This window comes from Haliotis rufescens, unplaced genomic scaffold (genome assembly GCF_023055435.1).
Source record: "Haliotis rufescens isolate VD_foot unplaced genomic scaffold, xgHalRufe1.0.p SCAF_14, whole genome shotgun sequence".
Taxonomy (NCBI): Eukaryota; Metazoa; Mollusca; class Gastropoda; order Lepetellida; family Haliotidae; genus Haliotis; species Haliotis rufescens.
In genome coordinates this window covers 31143998-31171456 of record NW_025963824.1, presented here as the reverse complement: position 1 = coordinate 31171456, position 27459 = coordinate 31143998, and the positions used below count along the sequence as shown (strand labels likewise).

Below are 27459 nucleotides of genomic sequence, written 5' to 3'. Positions count from 1 at the left end.
TCGCAATCCGACTGTATATATGTGTCTGTCCAACTGTCTCACTATCCAACTGTATATGTGTATGCCAACTGTCTCACTATCCGACTGTATATATGTGTCTGTCCAACTTTCTCGCTATCCGACTGTATATATGTGTCTGTCCAACTGTCACGCTATCCGACTTTATATATGTGTCTGTCCAACTGTATCACTATCCAACTGTATATATGTGTCTGTCCAACTGTCTCACTATCCAATTGTATATATGTGTCTGTCAAACTGTATCGCTACCCGACTTTATATCTTTTTCAAGTTTTGGCACTACTACGTATATACCAGATTTGTCTCAACTTGTCCAAGCTTAACCGCGCTTAAAGTCTTACCTGTTCTGAAAGTCTAACAATGCCAAACATTTTCACGTTCTGTCTAAACTGACTTGTGACATTCCAGTTGTGTCCATTACTGTCCAACAAAACAGAACCGTCGAAAGTGACATGTGACAGTCTTGTAAAAACATTAGCAGTCATATCTTGACAGACAGTGACCGTCGAACAGTGCAACTTCGTAAATCGGGACACCCTTAATCCGGACACCAACGTTCCGGGCGATATTGATGAATTGTCACAGAGTGACTTAATAGCACTCTGTTTGGACAACGTATTATCTTTTAAAAATTATAGCTTCTGGGACCCGTTCCTCAAAGCGATCTTAGTGCTACGACTGTCGTAAGTCAGTGTTAAAGAATGGGAGTTACGACCGACTTAGCGCTAAGATAACTTTGTGGAACGGGGCCCTCAACTACTTCCCTTTTGTGCAGCGTTGAGTTACATATCGTTTAGGGTGTCTGGACTATTTACCTTGATGTAATCCATGCGTAACAGCGGTCACTTGTGCAATTGTCTAACACAGCAATTCACATTTTGACATTTATAGCGTAAATCTATTTTCCCCTTGGCCCTGTAATCACATCATAAGTCCCATGTCCAGGGTAACGCCATTGTCTTTTCGTCTGTCCATTGTTATCCAATAGTGTAATAAGTTTACATCTTTACTGTTAGTTGGTCTAGTATTCCGACAGCACCTGTATGTACAGCCGCCATTTGGATACACCTGCTTGCTGGACTTGACTTGTGGTACAGTAAACTACGGTTATAACAAACTGAAAGGGACTACTAATTTTAGTTCGTAAAAACCGTAATTCGATACAAACATATATACAGCAAATGGTTGGACCAAAAAACAGTTCGTAATATCCGTCATCTCGTTATAAGCGTGTTCGTTATAACCGTAGCTTACTGTAGTTGAGTTGGAATCTCCGTTACATAATTCTATTAGTAATTGTATTTGTTTGTTTTATTGCCGACTAAAGAAGTTGGACTCAACGTATGCTTCGTCTTCAATCTGAGCTAATTTCCTCATCAACATTCTCGTTGACAGAATGTTACCTTGATTAAAGTTACCCTGGATAAATTGGACAATTTCATTCAGAACGGCACTGTCCGGTTTTACGAGGTTTGTTTGTTTGTTGTTTAACGCCACGATATTCAAGCTATATGACGGCGGGCTGTAAATAATCGAGTATGGACCAGACAATCCAGTGATTGACAACATGAGCATCGATCCACGCAATTGGGCTTTAACGAGGTGTTACTGTATATCGGTGTGGCATTTACAACTTGCCTGTCCTTGCGCCAGTATAGTACTACCAATTTAGTAGAACCAGTGCGACCAATCAGCCAGCTGTGTCAATATTATCATGGAGGCATGTATCTACCCTACAGTGTATCATGAACATTACAAAATCGATTGAATACAGAGGAATATGACAACCAGTCTGCCATTGGAGCCACCTGTCGACATCAACAGGTTATAATGGTCTTGTATATTTCCATATATCAAATAACAATGCATATACTAACGTGGAAAATGTCCGTAAAATTGTGAACCATTGTATATGTGAACAATACCAGGCTAATGCATAGAAATAAAATAAAACACAAAATGATGTTATAAATGTATAATAATATGATAGGCTTTTATACTAGGTTACTTTAGAAGATAATTGGGCCCCATACACCTTGTGTCAATAAAATCCTGAATCACCAAATGTGTTAAGATAATGTTAATGGTAAGGACAAAAAACAAAACAAATTGTTAATATGAACAAGGTTATTTTGAGGGATAACTAGGCCTACGGTGCCTCCTAGTCCAGTTGTAGGTATGTTTTACTGTTCGGCAAGCGTCCTCTTAGGAAATAACCGTATTTTGCTGAGTTGGCTTTTTTAAGTCGCTCACCCCGACCACAACCCCCTTAAGCCTACCCCTACCCCGCAGCCCCCCACCCACGACTCTACCCTCAAGTCCATGTCGGGAAACCGACTCGATTTGTGCCAATGAACTAATAAGCACGTCACGTGTGGTTGGGTCCCTACCTTGTGGACCGTGTGGACCTTGTGGACCGTGTGTCAGAGGTCCACCTGTCTCCCAGGTACAATCTGTGCACATGAAGTTCGAGCAAGACTACTTACGTGTTGACAGTCGTATTACGGACGCCCCATGCTGAGCAGATCTGGAGGTGATATGTGCTGCAAACATCTGTTGCAGATAGGCCATCCATACAGCCAGTAGTGCGAGACGCATAGTGACTAAGCTTCACACCAATCTCGTGGTTCTGGTGACGCGATTATCCCATTTGAAACAGATCCCGTGTTGGTATGCCATGTGCTGCTGTCGCTCTAACTCGCCCGTCCACGGCTCACACCGGCACTGCTCTACTCGCGAGGAGCTGGAGTAATTGTCGTAATTAGACGTCACCAGCGTAGATCCCGACTTCCGGTCATCGCTTGAACTCACTGTGTTTGATACATCACGTTCTCTTTGATGCGGGACTTTGATGAGCAGGCAGCACGCGTTCCGTATTCACAGTAGCTGTCCATAGCATCCCGTAAAGAGCAGACAGCACATACGTGGGGCAATACTGGTCCATAACCTCAGTCGGAGCCGTGAGTGAATGAAGGCGGCTTGCGATCAGAGACGGTAGTTGGAGAGATCGATAGACATACAGTCAGACCTCGCGGAGATCGGGCGCGACCGCAGCACATACAGCAGGAATGGTGAAATCGGTTATGGATCAGAGGTATTCTCGAGCGGGACGGAACGTGTTGATGGGAGGTATGACAGACAACCACACGGGCATATTGATGGAATCATGGTATCATAATAAATACAAACACGTTTCCTGGAGACCTACAGTACTGAAGACGCCATGAGAAGGTTCTCACGGTGGAGACACAGAGCTGTCCATCAAAAGAAACCGATTTCGATTGATAGTTTTCTGGGATGGGGACCATCCGATGCCTGTGTATTTTGGTGTTGTGTTTGCAAGGGACCTGAGGATGTCGGCAGTCGGCCCTGTAAGTTGTCAATGAGGAAGTCCGATATCCAAATGTGCCTGAACCGGGGGCACGGGTGGCCTAGTCGTCTAAGGAGCCGCGATTCACTGTGCAGAGTTGCGTCCCTTAGGCACGCCAGAAACCTATGAGTGTGGGTTCGAATCCCGGTTCGCCCCGATTATGTTGCTAGGTTTGGCAGCACCATACCCGTGCTCGTTGGTTTCACAGAAGTGGTAAACGTCTGAGACCTGCATCACTTCGGGCTTTCCTAACACATTAAGTTGACACGCTGTGATATGACTGGAATACTGTTAAAAGCGGCGTTAAACCCAACTCACTCACTCACTCACTCAGTCAGTACTGAACCCTGGGATAGGGCATACGGCATCATAGATATCCTCGTAAACAGCTGGGGATAGAACGATTGAAGTTAATTTAAAACATGTTTTGTGTTAGAAGAGCAGTACGTACTCAATAGGACAAAGTCACAGCAGGAAATAATCGATCTGATTGAGAGAAAGTCAGAGAAAGAGACCGGCAGTCGATCTGACGGGGAGTCAGTCACGGAAAGAGACAGACAGTCGGTCTGATGTTGAGAGAGTCACAGAAAAGGACATAAAGTCCATCTGACGGAGAAAAAGAAAAAGACACCCGGTCGATCTCTCGGAGACACAGTCACAGAAAAAGACAGACGGTCGATCTGACTTGGAGACAGTCACAGAAAGAGACAGACAGTCGACATTGACAGTAAAGGACAGACAGTCGATCTGACGGGGAGACATTCACAAAAAGACACAGACAGTCGATTTGAGGGAAAGACATTCACAGAAAGACACAGACAGTCGATCTGACGGGGAGACATTCAAAGAAAGACACAGACAGTCGAACTGACGGGGAGATATTCACAGAAAGACACAGATAGTCGATCTGACGGGGAGACATTCACAGAAAGACACAGACAGCCGATCTGAGGGAAAGACATTCACAGAAAGAGACAGATAGTCGATCTGACGGGGAGACATTCACAGAAAGAGACAGACAGTCGATCTGACGGGGAGACATTCACAAAAAGAGACAGACAGCCGATCTGACGGGGAGACATTCACAAAAAGAGACAGACAGCCGATCTGACGGGGAGACATTCACAGAAAGAGACAGACAGTCGATCTGACGGGGAGACATTCACAAAAAGAGACAGACAGTCGATCTGAGGGAAAGACATTGACAGAAAGACACAGACAGTCGATCTGAGGGAAAGACATTTACAGAAAGAGACAGACAGCCGATCCGACGAGAAGGCAAAAAACAGGAAGAGAAAGACCGTCATCTCATACACATATATACAGTTGGAGAGACACATATATTCAATAGGATAGTTAGAGAGTTGAAGAGACACATATGTACAGTTGCATAGTGAGGTAGTTTGAGAGACACATATATACAGTCGGATGGCGAGACAGTTGGACAGACACATATATACAGTTGGATAGTGAGAGTTGGACAGACATATATAAACAGTCGGATAGTTGACAGTTGGACAGACACATATATACAGTTGGATAGTGAGACAGTTGGACAGACACATATATAAAGTTGGATAGTGAGACAGTTGGACAGACACATATATACAGTTGGATAGTGAGACAGTTGGACAGACACATATATAAAGTTGGATAGTGAGAGAGTTGGCAGACATATATATACAGTCGGATAGTGAGACAGTTGGACAGACACATATATACAGTCGGATGGCGAGACAGTTGGACAGAGACATATATACAGTTGGATAGTGAGACAGTTGGACAGACACATATATACAGTTGGATAGTGAGAGAGTTGGCAGACATATATATACAGTCGGATAGTGAGACAGTTGGACAGACACATATATACAGTTGGATAGTGAGAGAGTTGGCAGACATATATATACAGTCGGATAGTGAGACAGTTGGAGAGACACATATATACAGTAGGATAGTGAGACAGTTGGACAGACACATATATACAGTTGGATAGTGAGAGAGTTGGCAGACATATATACATGTATACAGTCGGATACTGAGACAGTTGGACAGACACATATATACAGTCGGATGGCGAGACAGTTGGACAGAGACATATATACAGTTGGATAGTGAGACAGTTTGACAGACATATATATTCAATAGGATAGTTAGAGAGTTGAAGAGACACATATGTACAGTCGCATAGTGAGATTGTTGGACAGACACATATATACAGTCGGATGGCGAGACAGTTGGACAGACACATATATACAGTTGGATAGTGAGAGTTGGACAGACATATATAAACAGTCGGATAGTTGACAGTTGGACAGACACATATATACAGTTGGATAGTGAGACAGTTAGACAGACACATATATACAGTCGGATAGTGAGACAGTTGGCAGACATATATATACAGTCGGATAGTGAGACAGTTGGACAGACACATATATACAGTTGGATAGTGAGAGTTGGACAGACATATATAAACAGTCGGATAGTTGACAGTTGGACAGACACATATATACAGTTGGATAGTGAGACAGTTGGACAGACACATATATACAGTTGGATAGTGAGAGAGTTGGCAGACATATATATACAGTCGGATAGTGAGACAGTTGGACAGACACATATATACAGTCGGATGGCGAGACAGTTGGACAGAGACATATATACAGTTGGATAGTGAGACAGTTGGACAGACACATATATACAGTCGGATAGTGAGAGAGTTGGCAGACATATATATACAGTCGGATAGTGAGACAGTTGGACAGACACATATATACAGTTGGATAGTGAGAGAGTTGGCAGACACCTATATACAGTCGGATAGCGAGACAGTTGGAGAGACACATATACACAGTTGGATAGTGAGAGAGTTGGCAGACATATATATATATATATATATATATATATATATATATATATATATATATATATACAGTCAGATAGTGAGAGAGTTGGCAGACATATATATACAGTCGGATACTGAGACAGTTGGCAGACATATATATACAGTCGGATAGTGAGACAGTTGGACAGACACATATACACAGTCGAATAGTGAGAGTGTTGGCAGACATATATATACAGTCGGATAGTGAGACAGTTGGCAGACATATATATACAGTCGGATAGCGAGACAGTTGGACAGACACATATACACAGTTGGATAGTGAGAGAGTTGGCAGACATATATATATATATATATATATATATATACAGTCGGATAGTGAGAGAGTTGGCAGACACATATGTACAGTCGGATAGAGAAACAGGAGTACAGATCCATAATATAGAGTTTGATAGTGAGACAGTCAGACAGTCACAACTAGTAACTCATAGGGGCATAGTGAGGCAGTCAAAAAGACACCAATTGACAGTCAGAGAAACAGTCAGACAGTCACAACTACTAACTCATAGAGGCATAGTGAGGCAGTCAAAAAGACACCAATTGACAGTCAGAGAAACAGTCAGACAGTCACAACATGGAAGTGTGATGGATGTGTACAACAACATGGATGTGTGACGGATGTGTACAACAACATGGATGTGTGATGGATGTGTACAACAACATGGATGTGTGACGGATGTGTACAACAACATGGAAGTGTGATGGATGTGTACAACAACATGGATGTGTGACGGATGTGTACAACAACATGGATGTGTGATGCATGTGTACAACAACATGAAAGGTCACGGATGTGTACAACAACATGGATGTTTGATGCATGTGTACAACAACATGAAAGGTCACGGATGTGTACAACAACATGGATCTCTGCAACAAAATGACCGTGTAAACAACATAGTTGCCGTGACGTTGCAAGAAGATATGTCAGAGGCGGAAACGCTAGCTGTCTGTTTTCTTCCAATGGCGGATCTAAAGCCTAGTCAGGTTCTGCTGCAATGCAATCTCGTGGACCGAGACGCTATTGACGTGACATTTCGTGATTAGAAGCACTTCTGCACTAATCAAGAAAAAAACGGTTCTAAACATCCCGTTTTCCTTCTATTTTAGATGCTGTTCTTTCGTGACTTGGACAATTTGTGTTCTCCGCATGGGCATTTAAATATTCGATGGCGGAATCTGAAGGTAATTACGAAATTGCGTGAGTACGTTCATCCGGCTAGTGGAACAGGCGGATTGTGTTAAAGACTAGCAGGCGTAGAGGATGCCCTTGTACGTTGATGCTGGCATGTGATGTATGGACCTGGATACATAAATTACAGGGCGAGTCGACTGCATACACTTACACGTGAACCTGCAGGAAAGAGACACACGTACATGAACAAACGCACAACACACGCACGCGCAAACATGCACTCGTAGACACATACGCATGAAATCTACCCGTACACTTACTCATGCGTGTGTTCAAATGCACGGTACACGCAAACTCACATGCTAGTTGCACATACGTATACATATTTACGGGGTACGTATGCATATTTACGTAAGAATAAGCATGAACGCATAAATACGCATTACTCGTAAGGGTTTGGAGAGCGTGCAAAGTTCCGATATTTGCGTATGTGTGTTGCAGGGATTCTCAACCCGATGGGTGAGTGGGGAATTCACACCACCATTCCTTCCTCCAAGCAGGTTGATTATCCTCTAAATTAAGGTTTTTGTTTGTTTTCTTTGTTTGTTGTTTAAGTCGGCGCCTGACCACCCGATCCTGTTCGTCGCCTCTTACGACAGCCGTAACATGTGCCTATCAGTCTAATTAAAATCATTTTTTTTACTCCGATACGATACCTCTTTGCGGGGCTATTTAAAGACACCTCCACTTCGTCTAAGGCGCCGCGATTCGCTGTGCAGAGTTGCGTCCCTTGGCCACGCCAGAAACCTATGATTGTGGGTTCGAATCCCGGTTCGCCCCGATTATGTTTCCAGGTTTGTCAGCACCATACCCATGCTCGTTGGTTTCACCGAAGTGGTAAACATCCGGGACCTGTATCACTTCGGGCTTTCCTCTACCATTAAGCTGACACGCATGATATAACTGGAATACTGTCACTGACTCACCCCCAAAATGGAGGAGGTTTTGGTTCTTGAGACAATCAGATATCGGCTTTCGAAAATGATTCGGCTTTATTTCTCTCACACCTCGATACGGAAATGTCGTTCTTAGAAAAGGAAAACCGTCACAGAACACAAATATACCCACCATGGTAAACCTTTAGGGTGTAAATACAATGGCGCTCAGAAATGTGAGTGAATGAGTGAGTGAGTGAGTGGGGAGTGAGTGAGTGAGTGAGTGAGTGAGTGAGTTTGGTTTAACGCCACTTTTAGCAATATTCCAGCAATATCACGACGGGGGACAATAGAAATGGGCTTCACACAATGTACCCATGTCGGGATTCGAACCCGGGTCTTCGGCGTGACGAGCGAACGCTTTAACCACTGGGCTACCCGACCACCCCTCCCCCTTTGGAGATGGCCTCAGATCTTCACGCAAGTATCGTATCAGAATAAATTGTCTGATTTTAATTACATGTGCAGTTCTCACACGCATATTGCATCCTCACTCAGGTGTAGTAGACGAGTGGCTAAAGTGTTCACTCTGCACGCTGAGGAACGGGTAGAGTGAACGGGTATGGTTTTACGCCGCTTTTAGCAATATTCAAGCAATATCACGGCTTGGGACTCCAGGAGTGGGCTTCACACATTGTATCCATGTGGAAATCGAACCCGGGACTTCGGCGTCCCGAACTAACGTTTAGCCACAAGGCTACCCCACCGCCCCCATCAGGGGAAGGTGTCGTCGAGAGAGCGTTTGCCGGAGTGGGGAAGGTCGGCGGTTCAATCCTGCATGCACATGTGTGTGTGGCTGCTTGTACTAGTCCGAATTGATGCCGATTTATAGTGCTAGCACACTGAAATACCATGCCGCAGTTTAACATGAATACCTCACTCAGACACAGTATACGGACTCCGAGCCGACCAGTCCTTGTTTTAGCCCCTTAATGCCGAGCGCCAGACAGGGTAACAACAAGTACCATATTTTAACGTCTTTTGGCATGACGCGGCCGGGGATCGAACCCAGGACCTTCCGCTCTCCGGACGTCCACGTCCAATAAAATGGTTAAACCCCATTTCACCTCACCTCACCTCACAGCAATATCATAAAACTGGTTTTGATGCTCTACGCACTTTCAACTATATCACTAGACAGGTGCCTAGTATAAGCTTTAGGTGTCCCACTGTCGTATGGACCGAACGTCCCAACAACTGCACCCAGTACCCTCTGCCAGCGAACTAACATTCTTCAGTCGTTTTCTGTACCGTCTGATATGTGTTAGTATTAAATAAGACATAAACCCAAGTGTACAAAAACCCTACGACAGGCAACCCAGCATCCAAATCCTACTTTTGTTTGTTTACGAGCACAAGAGATGCATATCTATATGGTACATGGATTTTTCTCTGAGAAAAATTAACATGTTCCATGTGCTTTTTTCACTGGTTCACCTTTTTTTTATTAACAGGCGCAAATCCCAAATCTGGTTCAAACTCAGTTATTTACAGATTATTGCATATTAATGCATGGCGCGGTGTTAAAACAAACACGCAAAAACTATACAAAAAAACTCATACTTCCTAACTATATGCGAATAATAGCCGCATTATGAGGACGCATGAACTAGAGGTAATACGGTATAAGACATGCTCAGTGTTATGAATCCAAAATGCATTCTGCGTGGTGTAGCTGCTTTAAAAAACAGCAGAAGTGTCAACAATGCTTCGAGATATACAATGGGTATGCATGCAGTCGCTAAATATGCATTCCGTGCATTCTGGATTATAGGCACATTCCTCGAAAACATTCCGACAATACGACCGACAAAACCCATGTCATTGAATAGATGAAACGTCATTCTAAATATAACCAGTAGCCTCCCATTAGGTAAGTACAGCGGAGGACTAGGGGGGGTTTAAGCAAGTGGGAGAGAGTGAGTTGGGTTTAACGCCGTTTTTAACAATATTCCAGTTATATCGCGGTGTGTCAGCTTAATGTGGGAGGAAAGCCCCAAGTGATGCAGGTCTCAGACGTTTACCACTTCGGTGAACCCACGAGCACGGGTATGGTGCTGACAAACCTAGAAAAATAATTCGGGCGAACCGGGATTCGAACCCAGAATCAACGGTTTCTGGTGTGCCCAAGGGAGGCAACTCTGCACAGCGAACCGCGGCGCCTTAGGGCGAATGGGCCACCCGTGCCCGCGATTAAGCAAGACGTTTGTGTTTTGTTATATGCAGTCATCACCAACGAGACCATTAAGACGTTCGCCCACCTTTCACTCCACACGGCCCATACATACGCTCTACATCATTGCAGGATCATCCCCGTGTCCACCAAAACACACACACAGACATCACACACACGACCACTGACGATCAGGGTTAGAATTGATCTTCAGCAATCCATACTTGTCGTAAGATCAATAGCCATGGTGTCAATCACTGGATTGTCAGGTCAAGGCTCGATTATTTACAGATTGCCGTCATTTAAGAGGAATATTGCTGAGTGCAGCGTTATGCAACAAACAACCATAAACTGAACTAAACTAAACAAAACAAAGCTAAACTAAACTGAACTAAACTAAACTAAACTAAACTAAACTAAACTAAACTAAACTAAACTAGAAATACAACAAACAACACTCACTGACTCACTGACTCACTCACTGACTCGCTGACTCACTGACTCGCTGACTCACTCACTCACTCACTCACTCACTCACTCACAAACAAACAATCAGGAACCCTCGTCCGTCATGCTCCACCGAGCCTTCAGTTCAATACCTCCCCGATCGATCTGCTGCTGTGTGTTGCCGGAGGCTGTAAGCCGCTTGAGCACACAGTGAACGGCATCAATCACACATCTCAACCCTTTGTTTAACCTAGCCTCCAGCTGTATCGGGGATCTTGAGAACAATATGCCCCGTCCGTGCAATATTGAGCCAGCGAGCGATCACTCTGATTCATTATAGCTGACGTGCTTCTTTCTAGATTATACACTCTGTGAAGGTTTCGTTTGCAAGCCTGTTGAAATTAGTCCCTGATGACAGACATTAAGGATAAATAACTCCATTCATACCAGGTTCTTCAACTTAGTACCAGACACACAGATTCAGAAACACAGATCCAGGCACACAGAGCCAGACACACAGATCATATAACCACCTCAGATCTCAGTACTGACTACCATCCTAGATCTAGACACACAGGCTATGTAACTTCCTCAGATCTCAGTACTGACTACCACCCAAGATCCAGACACATAGATCATATAACCTTCTTAGATCTCAGTACTGACTACCATCCTTGATCCAGACAGACAGACTATATAACCTCCTTAGATCTCAGTACTGACTACCACCCAAGATCCAGACACATAGATCATATAACCTTCTTAGATCTCAGTACTGACTACCATCCTAGATCTAGACACACAGGCTATGTAACTTCCTCAGATCTCAGTACTGACTACCACCCAAGATCCAGACACATAGATCATATAACCTTCTTAGATCTCAGTACTGACTACCATCCTTGATCAAGACAGACAGACTATATAACCTCCTTAGATCTCAGAACTGACTACCACCCAAGATCCAGACACATAGATCATATAACCTTCTTAGATCTCAGTACTGACTACCATCCTTGATCCAGACAGACAAACTATATAACCTCCTCAGATCTCAGTACTGACTACCACCCAAGATCCAGACACATAGATCATATAACCTTCTTAGATCTCAGTACTGACTACCATCCTTGATCCAGACAGACAGACTATATAACCTCCTTAGATCTCAGTACTGACTACCACCCTAGACCAAGACACACAGATCATGTAACCTCCTTAGATCTCAATACTGACTACCACCCTAGACCCAGACACACAGGCTATATCAACTCCTTAGATCTCAGTACTGACTACCACCCTAGACCAAGACACACAGATCATGTAACCTCCTTAGATCTCAATACTGACTACCACCCTAGACCCAGACACACAGGCTATATCAACTCCTTAGATCTCAGTACTGACTACCACCCTAGACCCAGACACACAGATCATGTAACCTCCTTAGATCTCAATACTGACTACCACCCTAGCTCCAGACACACAGGTCATGTTACATCCTTAGATCTCAGTACTGACTGCCACCCTAGACCCAGACACATAGATCATGTAACCTCCTTAGATCTCAGTACTGACTAACACCCTAGACCAAGACACACAGATCATGTAACCTCCTTAGATCTCAATACTGACTACCACCCTAGACCCAGACACACAGGCTATATCAACTCCTTAGATCTCAGTACTGACTACCACCCTAGACCCAGACACATAGATCATGTAACCTCCTTAGATCTCAGTACTGTCTACCACCCTAGACCCAGACACATAGATCATGTAACCTCCTTAGATCTCAATACTGACTACCACCCTAAACCCAGACACATAGATCATGTAACCACCTCAGATCTCAGTACTGACTACCACCCTAGACCCAGACACACAGATCATGTAACCTCCTTAGATTTCAGTACTGACTACCACCCTAGACCAAGACACACAGATCATGTAACCTCCTTAGATCTCAATACTGACTACCACCCTAGACCCAGACACACAGGCTATATCAACTCCTTAGATCTCAGTACTGACTACCACCCTAGACCCAGACACACAGATCATGTAACCTCCTTAGATCTCAATACTGACTACCACCCTAGCTCCAGACACACAGGTCATGTTACATCCTTAGATCTCAGTACTGACTGCCACCCCAGACCCAGACACATAGATCATGTAACCTCCTTAGATCTCAGTACTGACTACCACCCTAGACCAAGACACACAGATCATGTAACCTCCTTAGATCTCAATACTGACTACCACCCTAGACCCAGACACACAGGCTATATCAACTCCTTAGATCTCAGTACTGACTACCACCCTAGACCCAGACACACAGATCATGTAACCTCCTTAGATCTCAATACTGACTACCACCCTAGCTCCAGACACACAGGTCATGTTACATCCTTAGATCTCAGTACTGACTGCCACCCTAGACCCAGACACATAGATCATGTAACCTCCTTAGATCTCAGTACTGACTAACACCCTAGACCAAGACACACAGATCATGTAACCTCCTTAGATCTCAATACTGACTACCACCCTAGACCCAGACACACAGGCTATATCAACTCCTTAGATCTCAGTACTGACTACCACCCTAGACCCAGACACATAGATCATGTAACCTCCTTAGATCTCAATACTGACTACCACCCTAGACCCAGACACATAGATCATGTTACATCCTTAGATCTCAATACTGACTACCACCCTAGACCCAGACACATAGATCATGTTACATCCTTAGATCTCAGTACTGACTACCACCTAGACCCAGACACATAGATCATGTTACATCCTTAGATCTCAGTACTGACTACCACCTAGACCCAGACACACAGATCATGTAACCTCCTTAGATCTCGGTACTGTCTACCACCCTAGACCCAGACACATAGATCATGTAACATCCTTAGATCTCGGTACTGACTACCACCCTAGACCCAGACACACAGGCTATATCAACTCCTTAGATCTCAGTACTGACTACCACCCTAGACCCAGACACACAGACTATATAACCTCCTTAGATCTCGGTACTGACTACCACCCTAGACCCAGACACACAGATCATGTAACATCCTTAGATCTCGGTACTGACTACCACCCTAGACCCAGACACACAGATCATGTAACATCCTTAGATCTCGGTACTGACTACCACCCTAGACCCAGACACACAGGTCATATTACTATCATATATATTTGAGGGTACTAGACACCTACAAAATATCACCGTTCTTGATACCCAGAACGGTTTACCGTCCGAACATATATCACCACCCACGTGGCCCGAGGTTCCTGATACCCAGATCATATTAGTAATACCATCTTAGATGTCCTTGGTACCAGGTATCCAACATATATCACCATCATACAGTTAAGACCTTTGATGCCAAGCACGCTGCCGTCCCAAACTTCCGCAAACATACCACCATCCTTGTTATCCTAGAATCTAGTACCATGTGATTATGACTCGGTATCCTTCGACGGAAGCTCACAAATTACGCTCTGTGATCTCTATGTTAAACAAAGTGGAATGAAGTCTAATATAGCTTGTGAGTCAAGTCACGATGTGACAGTGTGCAGTCATTGACACGGGGTAAATATTATCTGATCAGACAGTGTACAGTCACCAACACGTGGTACAGGTTATCTGATCTTGCGTTGTATGAGGGGTAATAATAAGTGCACTTGTAATGCGCCGCCAAATTCCGGCCACAAGTGGATGCTCGTGGCGCTGTAGAATTAATGAAACAGGCATGTCATAAAGAACGCATGTCATGTTAGGCCGTAGTATTACTGGAATAGATGTGTTTTGAGTCCGCTCCTGAAAGATGGAAGGGTGGATGACGGTTTCAGTTCAAGCACCAGGTGGCTCCATAGTGTAGCAGCACAAAACGTGCAAGTTCTCTGACCAAATGATTTCTGGTAACAGGGATCTTAAGTAGAAGTCAGAACGGGGAATTCTTAAGGGATGTATAGTTTAAAAGCTCAAGTGGTAGATGTTATCTTATGGGCAGTGTACACGCGGTAGAGGTTATCTGATTGGAAGTGTTCACGTGGTAGATGTTATCTTATGGACAGTGTTCATGTGGTAGATGTTATCTTATGGACAGTGTACACGTGGTAGATGTTATCTTATGGACAGTGTTCATGTGGTAGATGTTATCTTATGGGCAGTGTTCACCTGGTAGATGTTATCTTCTGGGCAGTGTTCACGTGGTTGATGTTATATGATCGGGCAGTGACGTGGTAGATGTTATCTGATGGAGAGTGTACACGTGGTAGATGTTATCTGATTGGGCAGTGTACACGTGGTAGATGTTATTTTATGGGTAGTGTATATGTGGTAGATGTTTTCTGATGGGGTTGTGTAATGTGGTAGATGTTATCTGATGGGCAGTGTACACGTGGTAGAGGTTATCTGATGGGGTTGTGTACATGTAGTAGAGATTATCTGATGGGTGGTGTACACGTGGTAGATGTTATCTTATGGACAGTGTACACGTGGTAGATGTTATCTTATGGACAGTGTTCATCTGGTAGATGTTATCTTATGGACAGTGTACACCTGGTAGATGTTATCTTATGGACAGTGTACACGTGGTAGATGTTATCTTATGGGCAATGTACACGTGGTAGATGTTATCTTATGGACAGTGTACACGTGGTAGATGTTATCTTATGGACAGTGTTCATGTGGTAGATGATATCTTATGGGCAGTGTTCACCTGGTAGATGTTATCTTCTGGGCAGTGTTCACGTGGTTGATGTTATATGATCGGGCAGTGACGTAGTAGATGTTATCTGATGGAGAGTGTACACGTGGTAGATGTTATCTGATTGGGCAGTGTACACGTGGTAGATGTTATTTTATGGGTAGTGTATACGTGGTAGATGTTTTCTGATGGGGTTGTGTACTGTGGTAGATGTTATCTGATGGGCAGTGGACACGTGATAGAGGTTATCTGATGGGCAGTGTACATGTAGTCGAGATTATCTGACGGGTGGTGTACACGTGGTAGATGTTATCTTATGGGCAGTGTTCACGTGGTCGATGCTATCTGAAGGGTAGTATACACGTGGTAGATGTTATCTTATGGGCAGTGTACACGTGGTAGATGTTATCTGGTGAACAGTGTTCACGTGGTAGATGTTATCTGATGGACAGTGTTCACGTGGTAGATGCTATCTGAAGGGTAGTATACATGTGGTAGATATTATCTTATGGGCAGTGTACACGTGGTAGATGTTATCTTATGGGCAGTGTACACGTGGTAGATGTTATCTGATGGGCAGTGTTCACGTGGTAGATGCTATCTGAAGGGTAGTATACATGTGGTAGATATTATCTTATGGGCAGTGTACACGTGGTAGATGTTATCTGATGGGCAGTGTACACGTGGTAGATGTTATCTGGTGAACAGTGTTCACGTGGTAGATGTTATCTGATGGACAGTGTTCACGTGGTAGATGCTATCTGAAGGGTAGTATACATGTGGTAGATATCATCTTATGGGCCGTGTACACGTGGTAGATGTTATCTTATGGGCAGTGTACACGTGGTAGATGTTATCTGATGGGCAGTGTTCACGTGGTAGATGCTATCTGAAGGGTAGTATACATGTGGTAGGTATTATTTTATGGGCAGTGTACACGTGGTAGATGTTATCTGATGGACAGTGTACACGTGGTAGATGTTATCTGATGGACAGTGTTCACGTGGTAGATGCTATCTGAAGGGTAGTATACATGTGGTAGATATTATCTTATGGGCAGTGTACACGTGGTAGATGTTATCTGATGGGCAGTGTACACGTGGTAGATGTTATCTGATGGGCAGTGTACACGTGGTAGATCTAAATGGTAACGGGGGACGATGACGTGTGTTTCAGCTGCGAAGGATGATATAATTTACTTGGTTTTAAACTGTACGTCTAGGAGCATAAGCCCTTCAACCTAATGCATTTCAAATTCCAAAGCATCGCCTAACTGCGTGAAGCCCACGTTTCCGCCCACATACTATTACAGTTGCAACTAGGCTGTAATACCTTTTGGAGGTCCTAAATAAGCTTAAACAGACCGCAGGTCAAAGTTCAACTGTGCGACAGCCAACGTCCGACCCGTGGCTTTTCACAAAGCTGATGTGCACACATTCCATGTTGTGTACGGGGATAGAACAGACATTGATATATCACAGCCAGTCGGGGCGCCAAGGGATACGGTAAAGGCCACACGAGGTGTGAAAATAACACTTCTCACACGTAACATTCACCTCTAGCACATGCACTAGAACCCGACGGTGTGTCTAAAGACGTATTACGTCCTACTCGGTGTTGTGAGTGTCTTTCTACACATTTGACCAAAACTTAGTACAGACCCATGAGTAGTGTGCACTCTCTAATGTCATTAAATAAAGGACGTTTCTATCCACTCTCTAATGTCATAAAATATAGAGCCTTTCTACTCCACTCTATAATGTCATGTAATATAGGGCGTTTCTATCCACTCTCTAATGTCATGTAATATAGGGCGTTTCTATCCTCTCTCTAATGTCATGTAATATAGGGCGTTTCTATCCACTCTCTGATGTCATATAATATAGAGCGTTTCTATCCACTCTCTTATTTTATATTATATAGAGCGTTTCTGCTCCACTCTCTCATGTCATATAATATACAGCGTTTCTATCCACTCTCTGATGTCATATAATGTAGCGTGTTTCTATACACTCTCTAATGTCATATAATATAGAGCGTGTCTATCCACTCTCCGATGTCATGTAATAAAGAGCGTTTCTATCCACTCTCTAATGTCATATAATATAGAGCGTTTCTATCCACTCTCTGATGTCATATTCTATAGAACGTGTCTATCCACTATCTAATGTCATATAATATAGATTGAACGTTTCTGATCCACTCTCTAATTTCATATAATATAGAGCGATTCTATCCACTCTCTGATGTCATATAATGTAGAGCGTTTTTATCCGAACTCTGATGTCATATAATATTGAGCGTTTCTATCCACTCTTTGATGTCATATAATATAGAGCGTTTCTATACACTCTCTTATGTCATATAATATAGAGCGTTTCTGTTTCACTCTCTCATGTCATATAATGTAGAGCGTTTTTATCCACTGTCTGATGTCATCTACTATAGAGCGTTTCTATCCACTCTCTGATGTCATATAATATAGAACGTTCCTATCCACTCTCTTATTTTATATTATATACAGCGTTTCTGCTCCGCTCTCTCATGTCATATAATATAGAGCGTTTCTATCCACTCTCTGATGTCATATCATATAGAGCGTTTCTATCCACTCTCTAATGTCATATAATATACAGCGTTTGTCCTCCGCTCTCTTATGTCATATAATAAAGAGTGTTTCTATCCACTCTCTGTTGTCATATAATATAGAGTGTTTCTGCTCCACTCTCTAATGTCATATAATATAGAGCGTTTCTATCCACTCTCTGATGTCGTATAATATGGAGCGTTTCTATCCACTCTCTGATGTCATATAATATAGAGCGTTTCTATACACTCTCTGATGTCATATTATATAGAGCGTTTCTATCCACTCTCTAATGTCATATAATATACAGCGTTTGTCCTCCGCTCTCTTATGTCATATAATAAAGAGTGTTTCTATCCACTCTCTGTTGTCATATAATATAGAGTGTTTCTGCTCCACTCTCTAATGTCATATAATATAGAGCGTTTCTATCCACTCTCTGATGTCATATAATATAGAGCGTTTCTATCCACTCTCTGATGTCATATAAAAAAGAGCGTTTTTATCCGCTCTCTGATGTCATATAATATAGAGCGTTTCTATACACTCTCTGATGTCATATAATAAAGAACGTTTCTATCCACTCTCTGATGTCATATCATATAGAGCGTTTCTATCCACTCTCTGATGTCATATTATATAGAGCGATTCTATCCACTCTCTAATGTCATATAATATAGAGTGTGTCTATCCACTCTCTGATGTTATAAAATATAGAGCGTTTCCATCCACTCTCTGATGTCATATTATAAAGAGCGTTTCTATCCACTCTCTGATGTCATATAATATAGAGCGTTTCTATCCACTCTCTTATTTTATATTATATAGAGCGTTTCTGCTCCACTCTCTTATGTCATATAATGTAGAGCGGTTTTATCCACTCTCTGATGTCATATAATATAGAGCGTTTGTCCTCCGCTCTCTTATGTCATATAATAAAGAGTGTTTCTATCCACTCTCTGATGTCATATAATATAGAGTGTTTCTGCTCCACTCTCTAATGTCATATAATATAGCGCGTTTCTATCCACTCTCTGATGTCGTATAATGTAGAGCGTTTGTCCTCCGCTCTCTTATGTCATATAATATAGAGTGTTTCTGCTCCACTCTCTAATGTCATATAATATAGAGTGTTTCTATCCACTCTCTGATGTCGTATAATGTAGAGCGTTTCTATCCACTCTCTGATGTCATATAATGTAGAGCGTTTCTTCCCCGCTCTCTAGTGTCTTATAATATAGAGTGTGTCTATCCACTCTCTGATGTTATAAAATATAGAGCGTTTCCATCCACTCTCTGATGTCATATTATAAAGAGCGTTTCTATCCACTTTCTGATGTCATATAATATAGAGCGTTTCTATCCACTCTCTTATTTTATATTATATAGAGCGTTTCTGCTCCACTCTCTCATGTCATATAATATAGAGCGTTTCTATCCACTCTCTGATGTCATATAATGTAGCGCGTTTCTATACACTCTCTAATGTCATATAATATAGAGCGTGTCTATCCACTCTCCGATGTCATGTAATAAAGAGCGTTTCTATCCACTCTCTAATGTCATATAATATAGAGCGTTTCTATCCACTCTCTGAACTCATATTCTATAGAGCGTGTCTATCAACTATCTAATGTCATATAATATAGAGCGTTTCTGATCCGCTCTCTAATGTCATATAATATAGAGCGATTCTATCAACTCTCTGATTTCATATAATATAGATCGTTTCTATCCAGTCTCTGATGTCATAAAATAAAGAGCGTTTCTATCCGCTCTCTGATGTTATATTATGTAGAGCGTTTCTATCCACTCTCTTATTTTATATTATATAGAGCGTTTCTGCTCCACTCTCTCATGTCATATAATATAGAGCGTTTCTATCCACTCCCTGATGTCATATAATATAGAGCGTTTCTATCCACTCTCTTATTTTATATTATATACAGCGTTTCTGCTCCACTCACTCATGTCATAAATGTAGAGCGTTTTTATCCACTCTCTGATGTCATATAATATAGATCGTTTCTATCCAGTCTCTCATGTCATATCATATAGAGCGTTTCTATCCACTTTCTGATGTCATATAATATTGAGCGTTTCTATCCACTCTCTGATGTCATATAATATAGAGCGTTTCTATACACTCTCTTATTTTATATTATATAGAGCGTTTCTGCTTCACTCTCTCATGTCATATAATATAGAGCGTTTCTATCCACTCCCTGATGTCATATAATATAGAGCGTTTCTATACACTCTCTTATTTTATATTATATACAGCGTTTCTGCTCCACTCTCTGATGTCATATAATGTAGAGCGTTTCTATCCACTCTCTGATGTCATATAATATAGAACGTTTTTATCCGCTCTCTGATGTCATATCATATAGAGCGTTTCTATCCACTCTCTAATGTCATATAATATAGAGCGTTTCTATCCACTCTCTGATGTCATATAATAAAGAGCGTTTCTATCCACTCTCTAATGTCATATAATATAGAACGTTTGTCCTCCGCTCTCTGATGTCATATAATAAAGAGTGTTTCTATCCACTCTCTGATGTCATATAATATAGAGTGTTTCTGCTCCACTCTCTAATGTCATATAATATAGAGCGTTTCTATCCACTCTCTGATGTCGTATAATATAGAGCGTTTCTATCCACTCTCTGATGTCATATAATATAGAGCGTTTCATCCCCGCTCTCTAATGTCTTATAATATAGGGCGTTTCTATCCACTCTCTAATGTCATATAATGTAGAGCGTTTCTATACACCCTTTGATGTCATATAATATAGAGCGTTTCTATCCACTCTCTGATGTCATAATATGTACAGCGTTTCTGCTCCACTCTCTAATGTCATATAATATAGAGCGTTTCTATCCACCCCCTGATGTCATATCATGTACAGCGTTTCTGCTCCACTCTCTAATGTCATATAATATAGGGTGTATCTACCCCACTCTCTAATGTCATAGACTATAGTACGTTTCAACTTCACTCTCTATTTACGTATGATTTAGATCGTTTCTACCTCACTTCCAAACGAAAGCGTGGATTGGTACACTTACTGGATCATCTGGTCCAGGCTTGATTATTTACAGGCTGAAGCCATACAGCTGGACCATTGCTGTGTGCGGCGTAAACAACAACAAAACTCTAACACTAACACTAACACTAACACTAACACTAACACTGACACTAACACTGACACTGACACTAACACTAACACTAACACTAACACTAACACTGACACTGACACTAACACTAACACTAACACTAACACACTAACACTAACACTAACGCTAACGCTAACACTAACACTAACACCAACACTAACACTAACACTGTCACTAACACTGACACTAACACTAACACTAACACTAACACTAACACTAACACTTCCACTGACACTGACACTAACACTAACACTAACACTAACACTAACACTAACACTTCCACTGACACTGACACTAACGCTAACACTAACACTAACACCAACACTAACACTAACACTGTCACTAACACTGACACTAACACTAACACTAACACTTCCACTGACACTGACACTAACACTAACACTAACACTAACACTAACACTAACGCTAACACTAACACTAACACTAACACAAAACACAAAACACACACGTACACATACAAGCACACGCACACAAACGCACATACACATAAAAAAAAACACAAACACGCCCAGACACAGGCACAAACACATACACTCCTCCTTGGTTTCAGACGATCAGCACCTATCTCTGTAGAATGTTGGGTAAAGGGGCAAAGGTCAGTAGGTAGTCCGCGATGCACAGTAATGTTAGTTTATAGCTCAGTGCTTCCTGTCCCATGCTACTGTGATACCGATAAATTAGAACAATTGCTCATAAATTATGTTTACAGTGGGTGTGTGATGATGTGTGGGAGAGGGTGTTTATGATGGTCTGTGTTGTGAGCGTGTGTGATATGATGGTGTGTGTGATGGTGTGTGATATGATGGTGTGTGTGATGGTGTGTGATGTGAGGGTGTGTGTGATGGTGTTTGATGTGAGGGTGTGTGCGATGGAGTGTAATGCGAGGGTGTGTGTAATGGTGTTTGATGTGAGGGTTTGAGCGGTGGTCTGTGTTGTGAGGGTGTGTGTGATGTTGTGTGTTTTAGGGTGTGTGGTGTGAGGGTGTGTGCGATGGGGTGTGATGCGAGTGTGTGTGCGATGGTGTGTAATGCGAGGGTGTGTGTGATGTTGTGTGATGTGAGTGTGTGTGTGTGTGATGGTGTGTGATCTGAGGGTGTGTGCGATGGTGTGTGATGTGAGGGTGTGTGTGGTGGTGTTTGATGTGAGGGTGTGTGTGATGGTCTGTGGTGTGAGGGTGTGTTGATGTGTGTGTGTGTGTGATGGTCTGTGGTGTGATGGTGTGTGTGATGGTCTGTGGTGTGATGGTGTGTTGATGTGAGGGTGTGTTGATGTGAGTGTGTGTGTGATGGTCTGTGGTGTGATGGTGTGTGTGATGGTCTGTGGTGTGATGGTGTGTGTGATGGTCTGTGGTGTTAGGGTGTGTTGATGTGAGGGTGTGTGTGATGGTCTGTGGTGTGATGGTGTGTTGATGTGAGTGTGTGTGTGATGGTGTGTGTGATGGTCTGTGGTGTGAGGGTGTGTTGATGTGAGTGTGTTTGTGATGGTCTGTGGTGTGAGGGTGTGTTGGTGTGAGGGTGTGTGTGATGGTCTGTGGTGTGATGGTGTGTGTGATGGTCTGTGGTGTGAGGGGGTGTGTTCTGCTCCTTGGTGTGTGTGTGTGGTGTGTGTTTGGTGTGAGGGTGTGTTCTATTGTGTGGCGTGTGGGTGTTGTGTAATGGTGTGGGGTTTGAGGGTGTGGTGTGATGGTGTGAGGATGTGTGTCATGTGAGGGTGTGTGAGGAGGTGTAGAATAGATGGGGATGAGGTACATTATCCGATATATTATTACAGAAAAGGCCAAGTGTGGGTGTGTGTGATGGTCTGTGGTGTGAGGGTGTGTGTGATGGTCTGTGGTGTGAGGGTGTGTGTACTGCTCTGTGGTGTGTGTGTGTGTGTGGTGTGTGTTTGGTGTGAGGGTGTGTGCTATTGTGTGGCGTGTGTTGTGTAATGGTGTGGGGTTTGAGGGTGTGGTGTGATGGTGTGAGGATGTGTGTGATGTGTGTCATGTGAGGGTGTGTGAGGAGGTGTAGAATAGATGGGGATGAGGTACATTATCCGATATATTATTACAGAAAAGGCCAATAAATGTAATATATATCATTATTTTATGGTGGCAGTGGTAGTGTAAGTACAGAAGTAGTTGTAGTGGTAGTAGTAGTAGTACTAGCATCAGAAGTAGTAGTAATAGTAACAGTAGTATTAGAAGAAATCATAGCAGTAGCAGTAGTGTTAGTAGTATTCGCCATAGTAGTAATCGTAGTTGTAGTAATCGTAGTAGTAGTAGTAGTAGTTGTTGTAGTAGTTTTTGTAGTGGCATTGGTGGTGGTAGTAGTATCGTAGTAGTAACATTAGTAGTCGTAATGGTAGCAGTAACTGCAACAGTAGTAGTAGAAATAGTCGTAGTAGTAGCAGTAGCAGTAGTAGTAGTAGTAGTAGTAGTAGTATTAGCAGTAGCAGTAGTTAGAGTTGTAGTAGTAGCAGTAGCAGTAGTAGTAGTAGTAGTAGTAGTAGTAGTAGTAGTAGTAGCAGTAGCAGTAGTAGTAGTAGTAGCAGTAGCAGTAGTTAGAGTTGTAGTAGTAGTAGTGGTGGTGGCGGTGGTAGTAGCAGCAGCAGTAGTACTTAGTAGTGGCAGGAGTAGTAGCAGTCGTAGTAGAAAGTAAATGAGAGAAAAAGGATGAGAAGTGGGTGTTGTGTGATGGGAGATAAGGTATCGGGACGGACGAATGAGTGGTGTCGAGAGGAGTCGGTACAGCAGTAATGCGTTAGAGACAGCGTGGTCAGGGAGGCGGCTGGCTGACAGTGTGTGAGTTGGAAAGAAAGCAGTGAGACAAATACACCGTCTTGGCTACTCAACTGATCATGATCTAACCTCGTTATCCACCACAATCACTCGTGACGACAACAACAACGACCACAGCCTGCACGCTGTCAGCCGAGCTGCCTTGAAGTGACATACGTCTTCTGTTCTAGACTAATGAAACAGCCGTACTGAGAGACCTCCCGTGTCGGAATAAAACAGATCCCTTCTCAACCAATCGAAACTCTAATGTACAACAAGTCACACGGAACGATATATCGCGGACACGGGCAAGACGCTGCTATACGTTAAGATCCGTGTGTATCACCCGTCCCAAACCACCACCCAGACGCTATGTCCCTCCCTAGAGACTACGTTGATAGGTGATGGTAATTTATCGCATATTTCCCCTACCTCATTGATTCCTGCCCTGTGACGTCATTACTTTAATTAACATTTAGTTAGTTGTCAGGCAGTTAGCACCTCGCCGTTTATGCGCGCACTGAGATCAATGCGGCACTGGAGGAGAATTTTACTTTGGTCTGAATCTCGGCGCTTTAAAGGCAAGAAAGATTATCTGATTAGTTTCACAAAGCTATTCTCCTATCTGCTAATTATTCTCATTAATCATTCAGACGAACCTAAGGCTAAGTGTGATTGGTATTGATTGTTTTATTGCAGGGGCAAGGGTTGAGGGCTGTGGGGTGCTACTTCTGGGCGACTACTGTTGGTTCAGTGATCTAGGGTAGTGGTAGGGGGTCAGCGGTTTAGGAGCATTCATCCGGGGTTGTCGAATCTGTGATTTGATCCATTGGTAAATAACTCTCAGTTGGTGAGGTGAGGTCTGTTTTTTATCAGTTAATGGTGTCGGATGCTAATTTGGGCTCTTTGATATTGGTCGTGATGCAGGTTTTATTATGTTGGTTCAATATGGGAGGACATGGGGTGGTGGTGAGAAAGGATGGAGGTCCGAATGGGGGTCGGAGCTGTGGTTGGAATTGGGGCCGGACTTCGACCATGGTTTGTGATCAGAAAGAATGGAGGTCGGACTGGGTGTCGGAGCTGTGGTTGAAATGGGTGAAGGAACTGGGAACCGAGGTTCGACCATGGGAGTTCATTGGTGATGATCAGAAAGGATTGGGGTTCGAATGGGGGTCGGAGCTGTGGTCGGAATGGGAGTCTGAACTGGGGTCTGGGGTCGATATTGCACGAGTTGGAAAACAACGTGGAGTGAAGAGAATTAGGAAACTAAAAAAGCTTTGTCACGGCGACCTGTATAATTAATCGAGCCAGACTAACTAGTGGTTGATATTATGAGCATCGCTTCACACCTTTGGGTACAGCAACAATCAATTGCTTCGTCTACTATCGCATACATCTAGAATGTCATCTAACCGTTTCTCTTTGTGGAATTATTTCTCCGTGCGACTTGTTAATGCATAAACAAGACTTAATGTTTATACTTCTATTCTCAGGTAGATTATGCATATGGCAAAGCTAAAGATAAACAGCGTATTTGCGTGAAATACCCCATTCAAAACCCATTTAATCTCAATTAACTTGCGTACAGAAACGCATGCATTAAACGAAAATTTCAAATGTATATAAAACAGCACGCGTAAATACCCAATGAATATTTTTCAGGAAGCGTACAAAGGAGCTAATTTCCGAAACAAAACAACTAAATTTAATCTACTTAATATGAACTGTTGTCAAAATAGACAATACCTCGACCTTTGACCTCTTCAGTCCATGGTGGACACTTGTACAACCTGTGACAAGGTCAACACTTTCAGAAACGACAATTCTTGGATGACAACGTATTGTCCTGTACCTCGTAAGAGGCGACTAACGGGATCGGGTGGTCAGGCTCGCTGACTTGGTTCATGCATTTCATCTTCCCCAATTGCACGGATCGATGCTCATGATACTAATCACTTGATTATCTGGTCCAGACTCGATTATTTACAGACCGCCGTCATATAGCTGGAATATTGCTGAGTGCAGCGTTAAACACCAAACCAACCAGCCAGCCAGCCTGAACCTGCCTGTCATTATAGACCGACCCAAACATTTTGTTTCAGACAAAATATCCTTTTTTCAATATCTTTTATGGGTTTTTTTCATGTCACTTCAGTGGACATATATGTGTTACATAGATACGTGAGGTATATAAGTGTGCCACTTTATAGGATCCTAAAAGATATGGGTCAAGATATGGGTAATGTACATATAGTAGATTAACTGATATTTTATAATAAGTAGGCTGATAATTCTTTCAATTTCGTGTCAAATGTATTAATACTACCATTTTTTATTACAATAAGTTTTAAGCGTATTTTTAAAGTAATAAACTTATCAATTTTTCTTTTGATTGAAAGGTCTTTAATGCTGACTAAGTCGGTTTGTGTAAACTAATTTCATTGAATCATATATATATATATATATATATATATATATATAAATTGTGTTAACTAATTTCATTATATCATATATAAAAACTCCTTATATTAACTGGATTGGACAGGGAAGAACAGTTCTTCAGCAACCCATACTTGCCGAAAAAGGTGAATATGCTTGTCGTAAAAGGCGACTAACGGGATCGGGTGGTCAGGCTCGCTGACTTGGTTGATGCATGTCCTCGTAACCCAATTGCGTAAATCGATGCCCATGATGTCAATCACTGGATTGTCTGGTCCAGACTCGGATGTGTACAGGCCCCCGTCATATAGCTGGAATATAGTGTGGCATGGGTTGCTGAAGATCTTTTCTCCCCCGGATCTTCACGGGTCTCATCCACTTATACATCAACTGTAGTGGAGGCGATTCCCTTCTCGAGATTTCTTCGTTGTTTGTAAAACGGATGTTCTTGAGGCTCTGTCAGTGGTAGGTACCGTGACGTTACATTAGTGAGTGAGTGAGTAGGGTTTAACGCCGCTTTTAACAGTATTCCAGGTATATAACGGCGTGTCGGCTTAATGTTGGAGGAAAGCCCGAAGTGATGCAGGTCTAAGACGTTTACCACTTCGATGAAACCCACGAGCACGGGTATGGTGCAAACAAACCTAGAAACATAATCGGGGCGAACCGGGATTCGAACCTACA

At 42.7% G+C, this 27459-nt stretch overlaps 1 protein-coding gene across 1 annotated transcript in view; it reads right to left on the bottom strand.

Annotated features, from left to right (window-relative positions):
• Nucleotides 1-3007, bottom strand: part of LOC124143338 (cholinesterase-like) — an 85107-nt gene extending 82100 nt beyond the window's left edge. The window contains exon 1 of the mRNA XM_046512272.2: nucleotides 2508-3007. The gene's annotated coding sequence lies outside the window, so the exon portion shown is untranslated. The remainder of the gene's footprint in view (nucleotides 1-2507) is intronic.
• Between the last annotated feature and the right edge of the window lie 24452 nt (nucleotides 3008-27459).